Genomic DNA, 13,816 nt, shown 5'->3' with positions numbered 1-13,816 from the left:
AAGGCTTTCGATCTACAAAGAAAAAGTGCCAATTTACTGTGTTTTTGTAAGTGAAATAAGTCGAAATACTTACAGTTTGTTGACAACGTGAAAATGCCGTCCAGCGTGTTCGTCTTGAGCAAGGAGGCGACTTGTTCATGTCACGATCATGCGGCCTGGTAGTCATTTTGGAATTTTTACTTCCGGTCAGCTTTAGTCACCTCCGCGTTATTGGATCTTAAAGTCCCCAATAGCTCGCGATGAAGCGGCCAGCAACAAAAATAACTTGGAATCCAGCAACAAAACAGCTCGAAGTGGGACGATCAGTGACAAAAATAATTTTGAATACAACAACAAATACATTGGAGCTGCTTGGACAGTAGCGCTCAGCGAGAGAAATAAATTTGAATGTCGGCACAGGGACCAAACAACTAGAAGCATGGCGATCTTGGGAAAGAAGCGACAGAACTAGTTGTGAATACTGGTACAGCGATAAAACAACTCCTGTAGCTCGGAGCGCGGTCAGTGACAGATTGAGAAACCAGGGCAGAAATAATTAATTCCATTCACAGAAAAACAGAGCAACTCAGAGCACGGTAGTGATTAGCGAAGAAAACAATTTTCAATTCAACCACAGAACACCTCCAATGCAAGCGAATCAAAAAATGATTGTGAACCAGCAGCCAAAGCACACTAAAGCGAGCTGAGCGATAGGAATAATTTCTTCTGACAGCCTTTCCAACAAGACAAAACACAAACGGAGGTGTCATCTTCCTTTGATCATGTTTTTTTCACCTTCAGTTAATTTATACTAATGTAAGCTTTCTTTCTTCAGTGTGAGGAAACAAACTCATTGTCATTGCCAACATCAATGTCGAAGTCCATCCGCTTGTAAACTCCATTTGAAAAAAAGCCACAGTGCATAGTCCATAACAGCGGCCACGACCTTAATAACACGTCCCACCGGAACGTTTTGTTGTTTTTGTTGACCACTCAGAACTGCATTTCCGTGGTCTGCATATGTCATTTTATTCCCAAGGAGTTGTGAAAATATATCTTCCACTTCGATTTATCCATCGAGAAATACCAACTCTTTCTAAAGTACCCGCAAAAGGCGCTTCTATCGACAAAGCGTATTCCTCCGTCGACCGCCGTTTCTTTTTGTGAGATTTCGTGAAGAATTTGTTCCAGAATTCGTATACTATTCTTTGATGTCCAAATCAATTTCGCACTCTTTCCGCGTATTTCCTAAGAAATGTATGTGGTCATTTATGCTTCAAATGACCTTCCATTAAAATTAACATTTTCGGATTCGTTGCACCCCATATACTAACCTACGTAAACTAGTAACCTCAATTATAGCGATCAAATGGTATAACAAGTCGGTGTAAGAGAGCATAAAATTTGCAAGATCAGATGCAGAGCACTGATTAGGTACAAAGAATGTAATGTCACAAATTCTGTATCCAATCAATCGTCCTGGGCACACGCGCCAACAAAAATGCCGGGGTGATCGCATCTCGGATCAACGGACGCACGCATGAAAATTGAAAACAAATTTCAAAATGGCGACTTCCGTGCCATTTGAAGACGTTCTCGAAGAAGTCACTGGTATTGACACAGAAGAGCTACAAGACTCCAGTGAAGAGGAAAGCGACAAAACAGAGAAGCTATTGAGTCAGCTGTAAATTGTTTCATAGAATGCAGTGACCTGCATTTTTTTTGTTAAACAAGCGGCATTTAAGAGGTCTTTACGAACAACATGCTCGACGGAAAGATTCTTTTTTCTATTTTGTGTGAATCATTACTCAACACAGGAGCAAAGTTAAAAGACGAGACTTGCACATGGTTGGATTTAATCTACAGGAGGCTGTCAGCTCGTCGGCGAATTAAGAGACCTTGGTATTTGGAGTTTACCCGTGACATTCGAAAGGAAATTTTCTTAGCTCTTAAAAGGGCCTTTTCAACCACAACAAATCACGACCCGAGGGTAAATGTATGCATGGAAGGAAATGGTAAGGGCTTCTCAATTAGTATTGCATATTTTTTGTCTGTTCTTTACATGTTTCGAATTTTGACAGGAAAGACAATTAAACAGTGCCTTGTCATTACGGTTTCTGTAACATACGTGTTTTCTTTGCATGACTAAGTTTGTTCTGTGCACTTTGCCCTCACTTAACCAATCAGTTTGGATCAGAGCGCAGGACGTTGACCTCACCCGACTGAAGCAAAATTATTCTCTAAATTGACTGTTTCACAAGTGCATATCCTCATGGTAAACTTTGTTTGTACCAAAACTTAACTAAAAAGCGCTGTTGATTTTACCAGCCGAAATTGACTATTCGAAGGAAAACGCCGTCAGCGACCCTGAATTAGACTACGTTTATGGAAAGGCTTGTAATGTCAATGGTTGTATAAACGAAGAAGGCAGTGTAGATTCTCTTTTGTCTTCACTTGATTTATTCAAGTCTTTTTCTTCGTATTGTAGGGCTCTACTAGTTTTCTACGTCGTAATTTATGAGAACCATTAATTGAAGAACTCTTACTGGAATTTGTTCCGCAGACTTTCAAATGCTATTTTAAAAATTTTCTGTTTAAAGCCAACCAGTAATTTGTAGAAATACTACTGACAACCTTATATCTTCAAGTCCCGCAGTATTTATAACATAGCCGCAAAGTTGTATGATCGACCAAGAAACGTTACGACCAAATATACTCATATGTAAATAGGTCGCAACTGTACGCCGCCAAACCGACACTTATTTCTCTTTCGATTTAGATAAAAGTCGAAGATTAATCCTTTAGAATTACATGATAACAAAATTGTTACACTTAAAGAGTTTTTCGAAGGTTTGAAAATCAGCAGTGCGACAAACATGCTATGCAATAGTGTCGAAAATATGACCGCGTAGCATTCATGTCTGCGGACCGCTTAGGGAACACATCCCTTTCGCTTATCCAACGAATTTCACTGCAAACTTTGAAAAAAAATTTACACTAGTTATTTGGAGTTACGACTTAAAACGTGTGAAATCGGTAATTGTATGAAATGTGTCCTTCCCAATTCCGCCTTGCTTCCCGCAGCTTCAAAAATAAAAGTCTAAACAATTCTACGATTTTCAATCGATCGAATCCAGTGTTTTGGAGGTCATCAAGTCTCGAAAACTGCAGCACTTACATCGCTTGTATAAACATGAAGCATTCCAGAAAGTAAAACACAAACTGGATTTAATAGAACAAACAACCATACCTTGACAAAACACATTCTCGCGATAGAAAAATGTAAACGGGCTATAAACACGGAAGCCGGTCGTTTCGCCTACAGGATAATTCGCCTACAAGTCGATTCGCCTACACTTAAGACGATTCGCCTACACGTTCTGAGATGTTTCGCCTACACTGAAGTCGATTCGCCTACACGATCTGAGATGTTTCACCTACATCGAAGCTTACTTTTAAAATAGAACAGAAGAATAAAGTGTACTTTAACTCAATGGTATATGTGTGTTATCGGATTAATCTTCTCCGAAGCGGACAAGATATATAACTTGTCCACATCAACCATGTCTTGTCCGTCTCAGCCATGTCCTCAGAGGGTATTTGAACTAAATGTTTGTCATTATTACGCTTACATTTGTCTTTTTGTTAGATTTGGTGAATTTTTCTTTTTTTCAAATTCTTACGCTATTCTTTGTTGTTCAAATCAATTTTGCAATTTTTCTGCCCATTTCGTAAGAAATATATGTGATGTATGACCTGTCACTAAAATTAACATTTTCGGATTCGTTGTACCCCATATAATAACCTAACTTGAACTCGTAAACTCAATATTAGCGATCAATGGTAAAACAAGACGGTGTAAGAGAGCATGAAAGACGCAAGATGAGATGCAGTGTGGTGATTGAATACAAATAATGTAGTAACAAATTGTGTGTTTAATCAATAATCAACTGGTTCTGGAACCTGTCCAATACGAGTGGTAGCAGTTACTGTCCAAAATAGTAACTCTGTCGTTAACTCGTGTTAGCACAGTTCCTGCCTTTTCGTCCGTGTCGTGACTAAGTTAGCGACAGGCTACGTGCCGTAGCTCAGCGCTCCTGTTCAATGCGTGTAGGCTGCAAGTGTCCCAGTGTGCCTATCAAATCGTGATTTGACTGGTCTTAGGAAACCTAATTTACTAGAACGGATAACAGAATTGTCCACACTTTTTACCCAGGCAGTGAGGCCTGGGTTTAAATTTCGGCTCCTTTTTTTTTTTTTTTTCCACGTTCAGTCACAAATCGCCGTCTGGTATCTAAAGCGCATGCGCCACCTGTGCATGCGTACAGCACATGGAATTTACAGAGGTTGTCGTCGAGAAAAGTTAGCACGGATTCCATGATTTCTGGGGCGATGAAATCACATACAAACGAACAAACCGTTCAAGGTAGACAACCACTAAAGGACGTTAAGCGTTTTCAGAACGGGTCGCTGCAAGCCTCACGAGAGATCAATTTACGAGCGAACAAATTATTAACATTTTGAGTGAATCATGAATCAAGTTATACCAAGGGAGCCATCAACCGCGGCTATCAACTCTTCAACTTGGTAAAAAGCATCTACAGAAGCGTCTTCGTAATTTTAGACGTGATCGTGAACCAAGCAGAATCCCAGTACGAGCTCAAGAACGTCTGAGCAACAAGAGCAGAAAGGTTAGAGAATTTGTTTACGAATTCATCTGTTCGAGTACACCTAGGTAAAATGCTCTGAGAAACTTCGTAAAGTATAATAAAGATAAAATCTCGAACTAAACGATATTCTCTCGTTATTTGCTTGTAACAGAGTTGTGTCTTAACAAGAGTGAAACTCATGTAGCGAATTATTGGACATTTAAGCTGAAAGAAACTAATGTATGTTGACCCCAGCAAAAGGATTCTTGGCTTGCACTGTCACGCAATCCTGACGCAATAAAAAAAAATTATTCGAAAACCATTTAGTGAATAAAATCAAGAAATTGTGATGTTATAGGAGATTAATAAAGACGAAACTCCTCGAATTTTTAAGTCTGTGCGTTTTCCCAAGCTCAGATATTCGTCGAAATATTTTGCACAAATTTACAGAGACCAGTGTGGAACCGCCTTGTCGGTGTACCTCCGCAGTACGCCTACATTGCGGCCAGAAAATACTGTAAACATCCGGAACTTACTTTGGCTACCTAGGCGACTGATTATCTGTACTGAAGAAACAAGCATTTACATAGGCACTTTTCCTAATACTTTAACTTCTAAATGGGCTAAAAATCACGAGATAAGTATATGATTTCGACAACCGCGTTCGTAGGTCTATGTCACGCATCGCCATAACTATGAAATTCAAAATGTCTCGCTTGCTTGAGAAACGCAAATAACAACGACACAGGTTAAGGAAAATAGACTGAAACGTTTATAGGTTGATATAAAGACCTTGACTTATTTCACACCCTAAAGACTTGCAAACGAGTAATAAGTTATTAATCGATTCCAAGAAATCATATCAAAAGTACAACTTCAAATGCAGAACATTTAGCTCGATTGCAATATAGCTATTGCTTCTCAGTACAACGACTGCCACGTAGGGGCCAAACCACCCCCCAAATGTTTCGTCAGTACTTGGGTATTTCACATTATTTCGCATTACTTAAAAAGTATTGACTCTTTCTACACTAAACTTGGCAGATGAGCAGGAGACCTATTGGCAATTGTATTTAGGTGAAAAATGTCAGTAAATATCAAAGTTGTGACGTCACAGTGATGACGTCATGTTTTTTGGCCACTTTTGAAGTTTTTAATATGCGTATTTTTTACAATGTGTTTGAAAGAGCACATAAAAGGGAGTGGAAACCTGAAAAAAATTTGTCCATATCACAAAAATTAAATGAAATATGGCATTTTTAAACATGAAAAATAACTCTGCAAAATATGGGGTCCCCCCTTTGAGAAAAATCCCCAAATTGGAGCCGTAACTTTGCTCCAGCAAATGCAGCTATGCTGCACATGTGATGTGCCAGATGACTAAAGCAAAAATAAAGAAGAAAATCGGAATAAAAAATTATCCCTCTAGTGTTATTGCGTTAAAATTAGTTTCGTTACGTCATAACCTGTGACGTCACCCGTTTTGCTACTGTTAATACCATCCTAACAAAGCCGAAAATCAAATTTCTAAAACCACACGATTTTTGACAACATCAAGCTTTCTATTTTTCTAGATTATTAGCCTTCCTAGAATAAAAGTGAAAAAAATAAACCAGAGAGACTGACTTAAGAAGGACAGTATGGTTAAGCAAATTCCGGGAGAGATACAAAAAAATATTTAACTTATCATATCTCAAAAAATAATCATCATAGCAAAACACGGTTTCCGACATTTTATTCCTTAAGTCAAGGCCTTTTCAATGACATAATCTTTTTATCAGATTTTACAAAAAATTATAGCACGTTTGGGTGACGTCATCAATTATGACGTCATAATCTGACATTTTGTCACAACTTCCAAATTAAAATAAACTGGAGAACAAAGAAAGCTCATCTCCCAAACTTGGTTGAGAAATATATAAACCAAGCAAATATAGCCTTCATGAAACATTAGGGGGGTGGTTTGGCCCCTACGTGCCTGGGTACACGTAGCAAAGCGTCTAGTTTTTATTAAAAAAACTTTTGAAAATTATGACTAGTTTATTTTATTTAAATCTCAACTTATCATGTAAATAGAGGCGCGGAGGCCTCATGATTAGTGCGCTCGTCCCCGGATCGAGTGGGCCTAGTTCGAGCCCTAGCCGGGGACACTGTGTTGTTTTTTTGGGCAAGACACTTAACTCTCACATTGCCTCTCTCCACCCAGGAATATAAATGGGTACCGGCGAATTGTTGGAAAAGCTGCCAAATTGCGGGGGAGTGACCTGCGATGGACTAGCTTCCCGTCCAGGAAGAGTAGAAATACTCCTAGCCGCTTCATGTTATAGAAACCGTGGTAAAGTCCGGCAGCTATAAGCCAGTCAGCTCCAAGGCTTCACTTATCATATAGGCACACATCATATACATCTCTTGCAAAGATATTGAAAATATACCACGGTTTCTACTGGAATATATTCACCTAAAGATATTACTCTTTACTTGTCTTTTACTTCCTTCAATGTCTAAAGGACAAATGGGCAAATTTTATTTAAAATATGACTTTTGTCTTGCTAATTAAGGTACTCCTATAGACGAAAATGGCGTTAATTGAAGCGTTGAAGTTTCGTATCTCAGTTAAGTGTCATTGTCAGAGAAAACTGGGCAGCAGGAAAAGATTGAGGTCGGCTGTTTACCTTCATCTTAATTTTCACAGTTTAAAAGCTATCCGAAAAGATTAACAACCATGGCATTTGCCGAGGAAGGTGTTCGTTTTTCTTCGAGATATCACGACATCATAATTTTGGCCTGGCAAGCGGTCTAAAATGGCCGAAATTTCCTGCAACTTTAGGTGAGGCTAAGAGATGCTTATTACAAATTCCAGAAAGTCTTATTTTTTGCGATGTTTGTCCCCTTATTGGTTGACTGAGATATGTTTGAGGCCTTTCGCTTTAATTCTACGGTTTTCTTGAGGTGCCATATATCGCCGCTGAATCGTTCCGTGGGCGTGACTCAAATTTTAGCCATTTTCCGAAATTCCTGAAAGTCATTTTTTTGCGATAATATTTGTCCCGTTATTGGTTGACTGAGATATATTTGAGGTCTTTCGCTTTAATTCTACGGTTTTCTTAAGGTGCCATATATCGCCGCTGAATCGTTAATGGCGTGACTTTAGCCATTCTCAGCGACTCGTTTTTCAAAAGTGCGGTATTTTATTCCTACAGAAAAGATATTTTTTTTTGACAGTCTTTTGCACTGCCATCACTATGCAGTTTAGTTAAAATTGTTAAAAATTTGAGGTAAATCGGAGTAACTGGTCTTGCAAAGTCCCAAAAAAAATCATTAGCGAGAATCATTTCCCGCGAAAATTTTTTAGCGAAGAATATCACTTTATTCCCACTTTCTGCTATTGTTACCCTTGATTTACTGAAAGATCCGTTAAAATAGTTAGTTGGACAGCAGAATAGCATATTTTAGCTGTGACATCGTTTTCTTACTACATAAAAATTTCGAACTCGCCAAATCCTTACCATTATCTGGGCTAAACTTTTCCTTCAAAAATTCTAGTTTTTAACGTCACGCTACGCGGAAAAACAAAGTGGATCCTTAGTTCGCTGGTAATTTTTGCTATCAAGTAGAACAAGAAGTTTAACGCTAAAAATTTGTAAAACACATGTAAAAAACGAACAAGGTTTCGGCGCTACGTTATTCCATTATTAAGGTAAAAAGTGAAAAAGTATAACGTGTACTATGCGTATATAAAATATAATCAATACATAAAATATTTGCGGGTTCTATGCGTATAATTTCCAAGGTAGGAAAAACAATACAAAAAAAGTGTACGAAAGTGTTAAGTAAACAGTTTGGCGCGAATGGAGTCGGTTTGCGTGTTAAGAGAACGCTTGATGTCGATCCTTTATGTATAGCATCTCGTAGACTTAGCAATCGAACTTGCTGTTACATTTCCTCAGAACTTTGAAAAGGTGGTCAGCGTTTGTTCTGTTGTTCCCATGCTGTGTTTCAAAGTGTTTTCCGATGGCTGAATAACGGTGTTCATTTATGCGTTGATTTAAGTGTTGGGCAGAGAACGAGAGTTCAAAGTGTTCATTCTGAGGAAAAATAATAAAAACACTTATTTTTTTCTCAAGCGTCTGAGCGGGCCGGAATCCTAAATCCTCGAATTTGATTGGCGAATCATACGCACGTGACCGGTCCAGGTTTTCACGGTACGGCCCGCGGGCCGGATTTTTTCCTCGCTGCTTAAGTTTCGCTCCTAAATGTTAGCGGTAATTGTCAATCTTTTGCCTTTTTTTACACATCTATCGACGATTAGTCAACGCAAGTTTATCTCTGTTCACTTTGAAATGGCAAGGAAAGCCACTGTAAGTAAATCTGTAAAACCAATTTACTGCAGGAAAAAAAAAATTAACATCTTATTTACCGGCTTAGGGTCGGCAAATAACATATATCTCTTTCTGAACAAATATCGTTCCTCTTTCAAAGGTAACATTTTATTATTTTTTCCCAAAAGGGTGCGGTAACGAATCCTGCAATCTGATTGGTTCTTAGCGCAGTCCGCATTTTCCTATCTCTGACCACGGTCACGATGACGCTGGGAAATGGCGCGGGCGACGTCGACGTGTTGGTCAATTTTCGTGTATGAACCGGCGGTAATGGTCCACCTTTGCCCTTTTCACGCTTCCACCGACGATTACTTAACATAAGTTTATCTCTATTCATTTTTAAATGGCAAGGAAGGTCACTCTAAGTAAAATCGGTTAAGTATTTTAAAGTTTTGAGAATTTTTCTGGTTGTTTGTAGCTCGGCGCTGTAATGGCGCGCAATCCTGTGTCTCCTGTGTTTCTCTTGCCCCACAACTTTAAGCAAAACAAAAGTCATTTACAGTCGAGTTTACCTCTCTGATGGTTGCTGTATTTAAGATAATTTCTGTGGAATACACTTAACGGATTTCCTCGCTTTCTGCCACTCAATTTACGGTAGAAAAGTCTGATTTCGAGTGATTCCGAAAGACTGAAAGAAATTGTTTTAGTAGTAAAACTTCAAACTTTGTACGAAATTTCATACCGGGGAAAAAAAAAATTGGACAACTTAACTGGTGAACTAGATGCATCTAACATAAAGTAGTTCGAAATAAACCTGTTCCATGATACATCTTTCTTTCTCTAGTATCTGAGTTCCTCGCTCGTTCGCTCGTTAGATTTTTTACGATGGTTTGTAGAGGGCACGTGAGCCAATGACAAAGTTGCGTAAACAAATCCATTTGCAAGCCAATTTACCGCAGGAAAAAAAAAAAAAAGAAATATTATATTTGCCGGCTTAGAGTCGGTCTGTATAGTGAAAAACTGTGACCTCGGTCTTGAAAATGCCGCCCTCGGTTGGCCTCGGGCAGCATTTTCAAGACCTCGGTCACAGTTTTCACTATACGAACCTCCAAGCCGGCAAACAACATACATTTATTTCGTTCTATTCTTGACATTCAGGTCATTTGAACCATCTTGTTTATGTAGACCTTCTTGAGTTACCATCCATTTATCTTACAAGGAGACAACTACATTTTGGCAGCGTTAAATACATTTTCCGCTGGCGTCACATTCCGCACTGAGTTTTCTGTGTTAGGTGTACATGTCGGAGAACGCTCATTGCGAGGTCGTGATGGGTCGTTTCTTTCTATATACTTTACGGCAGTTTCGTTGGATTTCATTGAATTTGGATTTCATCCATTGAATGAATTACATACTCGTTATTTAAATGCATGTCGGTTGAAACACAATACAATTCTATGATTTGATTCACTTCCCATGGAAATAAATAGTAAACAAACTCTCGAAAACAAATGTTATCCCAAAGGTTATTTACATGGCAAGTCGCAACATAAAAAAATTACATGATAAACATTCCTATCAATGTTTTGGATGACACTTTCTAAAACATTAAAAACCGTCACAATGTTATCCGTACTGATGTGGTAGGGGAAATGAAACTGAAACAAAGCAAGAAAAAACTACATTAACATAATTCTTTCTAACCTGTAATCATAAATGTCGCGCTGGTGACACACTATAAAAATACTGCAATAATTTTGAATTTCCTTGGGTAAAACATAGTCCAGAAATATGCGAAAATAGACTCGATTAAGTTCTGTATCAGCGTCACAAATTGCTAATCTTATCATAACATTAATTTGAACGAATGGTGAATGGATCAGACCATATAAGATTCTCTCCATCAGAAATCGAACATGTTCTGTAGGAAGCGGGTAGCCAAATTCTAACTGAAGAGAAAAAAATCGTACGATTAATGTTTGGCATTCGTAAGCACGCAGCAGCAATGTGTATGTGGAATCCTTTAGACTTTGTGCCACGCGCACAAAACTAGCGTCGGTTTATCGCTCACTCACTGGACGCACGTGATAGTCAAGTCAACCTTAAAACTGACATGTATATATATATATATATATATAAAGTCAAACTTACCGCGTTAATTCGTCGTTCGAGTCCTTCCCTATCTTGTATCACTTCTTGAAGAGCGTTTATTTCTCGCTGTCGCGGTGAAACCTCTCTGTTACGAGGTTCATTAAGTTCCACAGGTGGGAGTTCGTCACCTAGTTTTCTTCTGCAGTGGGGACACAGAGGCGAGTTTCTTTCCCATTCTCTTTGACAACTGCGGTGGGCGAACTTCTTGCAGCATGGGAAGCGTAGGACATTTCCTCCGATAATATTGAAACCATGGTTCTCATCGGTCAAACAGAATACACAGTGTTTGTCGCGGGCAGTTTCCGGCACTATTTCTGCATCCAAACCACGTAGCCTTCGGGATTGACGTTGCGCCATGTTTTTGCAATGAAAACTGTAAAATACTCTGGACTCGATTTCACTCGATTTGCGTGAAGTAATATTAGCTAGCGCGACGCTTATTTCAAAGTGACGGATTTTTTTTTTTTTTTCAAAAGGACGGGTTTTTCAAAGGCACGGTATTTCAAAGACTACCCCACCGTTCATACCGCCATAATGCACTAATCGGATTGGTTCGACAGAGCGTCGCACTATTCTGATTGGCTCGCTAAACATAGATGGTACATGTCACTCAACTTGGGTGTGCTCATAAAAGATCAGGCATAGTAGAGAAAAAATATTCTCATTCTCACTCGTGGAAAAATGGCGGTCAGTTTTGAAAACGATTATGTCATCCTATCTCACGACCATGCTGAGCACATAAATGAAAGGCACGTGGATTTGGATAAGGAACTCAATGCATCCAAATTCCTGCGGACGTTTAATTTAACGTCAACTGTGGCCTTTCTGGAAAGGAAAACTTTCGTCGATAGTGACGATTATGAAATCGTCGAAGAAGGTTACAAGACGGGACATGGCCACTATTACATGTACGTATTCAAAATGAAGAAAGTCATCGGAGTCTGTCCGTGGGGTTATCCCACGGACGAGATTTGCGTTTATTTTTCATGGAAGGAATCGTACGGCGACAAATTCCGCGTCATTACGGCGTATCCGTTCTCCAGAACTTATCACGTCTTCTTGAAGCAGAGAAAGCAAGGTATGGCCACCTTTTAAAATCCTACAGACTTAATGTAGGTAAGAACCAAACGGCTCTTTTAGGAGCCACCACATTAATAAAAGTCAATGGTCCAACATGCTTTCCCCAGTTCTTTTAATTTTGTGCTCGAGCACGTGGAGACGCGCACTTATTATTCACAAAATCGATTAACGATTATCAAAACTGCAGCGTCATAAAATTCAGTTTGACAGCGTCCTCAAAACCAGCAATGAATTTGATTGATGAACCACTCTTGGCGGCTGTCCGTTCTATCGAGAACGCGGACTAAGACAACGATTCTCAAGAGGTAATAAATATAACTTGAAATTGGAGTACATGTCGGGCGAATACCAATCCGTACCGTTATTTTGAAATGGGTCGTTGAAATTGAATGGAAAAGATAACTTCATACTTTAACTTACATGATTTAATCAGACCTAAAATTTGAAGACGGCTAAGGACTTTGAAAAGAAATTATTTTGATTTTGAATTAGATCACTGAAATTGAATGGAAAGGATAAGCCTTTGTGCTTTTCAATACCACTACATGTTTTAATCACAACCTGGAATTTCAAGGAGGGTATGAGCATTCAATAGAAGTTCTTTTGATTTTGAATAGTCACTGATAATGAATGGAAACGATAATGAACCTTTGTGTTTTTTATATCAATACGTGATTCAATCAGACCTGGAGGTTGTAGGCGGTTACGGTTTTTGAAAAGAAGTTCTTTTGATTTTGAATAGCTCGCTGTAATCCTTTATATCGGGCCTTGAATTTGAAGGCGGTTACGGTTTTTGAAAAGATGTTCTTTTGATTTTGAATAGCTCGCTGTAATCCTTTATATCAGGTCTGGAATTTGAAGGCGGTTACGGTTTTTGAAAAGAGGTTCTTTTGATTTTGAATAGCTCGCTGTAATCCTTTATATCAGGTCTGGAATTCGAAGGCGGTTACGGTTTTTGAAATGAAGTTCTTTTGATTTTGAATGGCTCGATGACGGACTTGGAGACGTTCTACCAGTATAACACAAGTAACACTGGACGAATTTAGGATAAGCAAAGCTATAGCGTTCGTCCGATCGTATTTTATAAACCTTAAAGTTACGATGGAACCGTTACTCCTAAATTTAAGTTTAGCGCGCGATGCAAATAATTTGTCCCATTGGCCGGGGGGATAACGGAATTTGCATACGAGTTGAAAACTCAACGCAAGAATGTGACAATGGACTATTATCTTAAACGTTGAATGATTAGACTCTGTTAGCTTAACTGAATAGGCTATTATCTTTTAAGGCGAATTGAGCGGACGCTAAAAGACTAATGAAGGCATTTGTTTTCATGCGAGTTGTGTAGTTGTTATTCATTTACAGGAAAATTAAATTAACAAACTAAGTAAACTTTTCGGGTACGTAGATAGTCACAGCAAAAAAATGGGCGTTAGAGAGCGTCACTACACCTCCAACATTCGTCAGGTGGGACAATTTATACCTCAACAAGACTTGGCAGCAGCAATTGCTGATGGATTACATAGAACAATCCAAAATTTGATTCTCCGAGACAGGATACCAGCCGCTGACCGTGTCTACTTCAATTTAGCCAGCAATCGCTTAGTCAACAGCTATGCTTATCGAGGGTTACCGGCG

The sequence above is a fragment of the Orbicella franksi genome, chromosome 8 (assembly GCF_964199315.1).
Source record: "Orbicella franksi chromosome 8, jaOrbFran1.1, whole genome shotgun sequence".
NCBI lineage: Eukaryota > Metazoa > Cnidaria > Anthozoa > Scleractinia > Merulinidae > Orbicella > Orbicella franksi.
The sequence above is the reverse complement of the archived record's forward strand: the minus strand, read 5'-3'. Positions refer to the sequence as shown.